We start from the raw sequence: 3,491 nt of genomic DNA, 5'->3' as shown, positions 1-3,491 counted from the left end.
TAGACGGTACAGCAACGTAGAATATAGAAGTTGTATGCATGATTCCAACAGCTTCTTTTATAAGATTTTAAACCAACAAAAACTGAAGCAATTAGCCAATACCATTCGCTCTCTAAACTTGACTCGATATGGCAGTTATTTGAACTGAATGTTCAGTTTGCAGAACAAAACATGAAATATTTTGTTACGCAATAGACTACAAAACTCTGAATCAGATTACCTATAAATCGATACCCAACTTTTAATGTCATCTTTGCATCTAAAATCCAAATCAATACCTGCAATACTGGCAAATGAGTCACAGAATCTACACCATAATTGTGCAGACAGCGAAAGATATCACTATTAATGTGAAAACAAATCTCTTGAGAATATTGAGTGTCTTTCCTTAGCAGGTAAAGTCATTATATGACTCCAAACCATTTCGGGCAACTTATGACATATCTAATTTAACAGAAAGCAGTAATGCATTCTACTCTTACTAGCATACACTGATCGATTTATGGTAAACCGATCATTTCAATTTCTCTTCACACAACTTGTGTGCAGCTAGCCAACACTTTCTATAATGAATCCCATCATGAAATACCAACAGCATAAAGATTTAAAAGCAGGGGAGAAACTTAAGAGTATAATTCAGGTTCCCATGTTAAGGATTATAAATGTGGCGCGAATAAATTACCATGACCAGCATATGTCTGTCCAAGTCTGACAGAAACGCAGATAGTGCTTGTGGATCCCCGGTGACGTATAGATGAACAACTTATCAGTTCAGTGAGTACAAAACTAATCTGCAAAAATTCCTGAATTAGCCGAGTATTTAAAGAAGGTAGTAACATTTACCTTGTTCCATCTAAAAGAGAAATTGCATCATCATGGAACTACTACTAATAAAGCCAATAATCATATCACCCACTTGGAACTCCCTACTATCATTGGAACGCACATAAAGGCAAGCGATGAAACTTTATTTTTGGGGAGGGGGGGGATGGCATCATATCTACGGGAAAGACAGAAAGTGGACATATATATACCATGCGGGTACATACGATGGTAGTATTCCAGATTTGGCAAAAATGCTGGATAAACTTGTTTGGATTATCTTATGTTCTATCAAATGAATGTTGGATAAACTTGTTTGGATTATTTTATCATATCTACGGGAAAGACAGAAAGTGAATGCTGCTGGCTGATTATAACTTAACTCACTTTGCTAGGATGCTAACAGCACGTTCCATAATAGTTGTGTAAGTCTTCGTTTGTAGAAATACTTTCCGAAAGCGATAAATTGCAAATTTTCAGACGACCTACAATATCCAATGAATCACATTTTTATCGGACCAAAAGTATACTATGCAGGAACGTAGAATATAGAAGTTATATGCATGATTACAACAGCTTCTTTTATAAGTTTTCAAAACAGCAAAAATATATGCAATTAGCCAATACCATTCGCTCTCTAAACCTGACTCGATATGGCAGTTATTTAAATTGAAAGTTCAATTTGCAGAACAAAACATGAGATTTTTTTTTACAACGCAATGAACTACAAATCTCAGAATCGGATTACATGTTAATTGCTACCCAACCTTTAATCTCACCTTTACATTTAAATCCAAATAAATATCTGCAATACTGGCAAATGTGACAGAAAATTACACCATAATTGTGTAGACAATGCATGAAAGATTCCACTATCTATCCTTAGCAGGTAAAGCCATTATGTCTCCAAACCATTTCTGACCACCTAAAACATACCTAATCTGACTTTAAGCGACAAGCAGTAATGCATTCTTACTGGGAACACTTATCGCTTTATGGTAAACCGATCATTTGAATTTCTCTTCATATAGAATGTAAGTATTGTTAAAAAGAAGAGAAAAAGGATGAAAAAAACATATTAAACCTTAAGGTTTTAGATCGGAGAATAAAAATAAAATTGAGTAATGGTAATTGATAAAACTATTCATTTATTCAAATCTAATACCAAATCTTAATACATAAAGATGGCCGATGACACATATACAAATATACAATTACAAAGTAAACTGATTTATTCAAATAAGCACCATTAAAATCAGGAACCAACGAAACCAGGAAGGTGAGGGTTCCATAAAATCTACTTAACAGAACTCAACTTGATATAATCTATGAAATCTCTTGGCTCTTTAGTGATCCTCTTTGCTAGAGATTCCGCTAGAACTCCACTTGATGAAATCCTTAAAATCTCGCGGCTCTTTAGCCATCCTCTTTGCAAGTTCTTGTGACCCCTTGTTGTGGTCACTAGAAGGTTGATCATTATCTGGTAGTGTGTTGGTATGATCTGTCTTAATCATGGTCTCGAGAACCAAAATTGTTCGCTAGAACTCCATCTTATAAAGTCCTCGAAATCTCGTGGCTCTTTAGACATCCCAACACAATCTTTCCAGCATATACCAACACAACCTTGGAAATCTCCAGTACAATCTTTTGAAAAAAGATCAATACCCAAAAACTTGATCTTGGCTAGGTTGTGTTTCCCAATCATTTTCCAGCATCTTTCTTCAGCAAACACTAATCAAATACAAGACAATTGTTATATTTACATGTCAGAAAACAATAAAAAACATATTAAAAGTATGTAAGAAAAAAGAAAAGAGAGACAGAGACCAGTCACCTTGATTATGTATATAGGGCCGGCCACAGCCCACAGATTGTTTTTGATATGTGAAATAAGGGTTTTGCTGGTCTATATATAGAGTGACACCTGACTACCTGAGAGATTTGTGTTTGTTGAGTGAGTTTTCTGTCCGTTGATTGAGGGGAATGTGAGTCATGAATATCCGTTAGATTGTGATCTGTGTTTTCACTGATAACATGTTTTGATTGGTTCATTTTGTCATTGCAGCTGGATCCAGCTTTTTTAAATAAATAAAAAAAACGTATAGCCGGGTAATATGGGGATTGCTTGCTTCGTATTACAAAATCCTTGTATTAATCCAAAATAAAACTAATTATGTGTCACACTGTCACATCCCTAAGATGTGGTACGACATGGGGTGCGACTTTTCAAGTAATCACAACACAAGATATAATGAACGACAACTAAACGTGTAGTTTTTTAAATACATTTAGAAATATCATCGTTTTGATAAACTTAATAATACAATACTTGAATTTGAAATTCGTTCTTGAAACTTTAGATTATTAAACAATATAATAAGATAAAGATTTTAGGAAATTAATATAAGTCAATTTCCTAAGGTCCGGGAGACAGAGTAAGCAGTCCTTAGTGCATGCAACCGTAGGCATTCCAGGCAGTGCCGGCTTAAGCTTTTTGGCGGCTTAAGCGAGATTAATTTTGGGGCCTAGTTAATTAACATACATATTAAAGTAAAAACAAAAAGCAGAAAAAAGTAAATCATCTTATATGGCTACTATGTGAAAAAAATGCAAAGAAGTAAAATTTTGTACCATATTTAGGAGAAAGTCTTTCATTTAATCAAGATTTA

At 34.3% G+C, this 3,491-nt stretch overlaps 1 long non-coding RNA gene across 1 annotated transcript; it reads right to left on the bottom strand.

The window, feature by feature from the left end:
• Positions 1–1,953: 1,953 nt before the first annotated feature.
• On the bottom strand, positions 1,954–2,709 carry LOC122590244. Its single transcript, XR_006322428.1, has 2 exons — positions 2,657–2,709; positions 1,954–2,553 (listed from the first exon to the last, which is right to left on the bottom strand). It is a non-coding gene; the product is annotated as an uncharacterized LOC122590244 (long non-coding RNA).
• Positions 2,710–3,491: the final 782 nt, after the last annotated feature.

Source organism: Erigeron canadensis, chromosome 2, assembly GCF_010389155.1.
Source record: "Erigeron canadensis isolate Cc75 chromosome 2, C_canadensis_v1, whole genome shotgun sequence".
NCBI classification, from domain to species: domain Eukaryota; kingdom Viridiplantae; phylum Streptophyta; class Magnoliopsida; order Asterales; family Asteraceae; genus Erigeron; species Erigeron canadensis.
The sequence above is the reverse complement of the archived record's forward strand: the minus strand, read 5'-3'. Positions and strand labels throughout refer to the sequence as shown.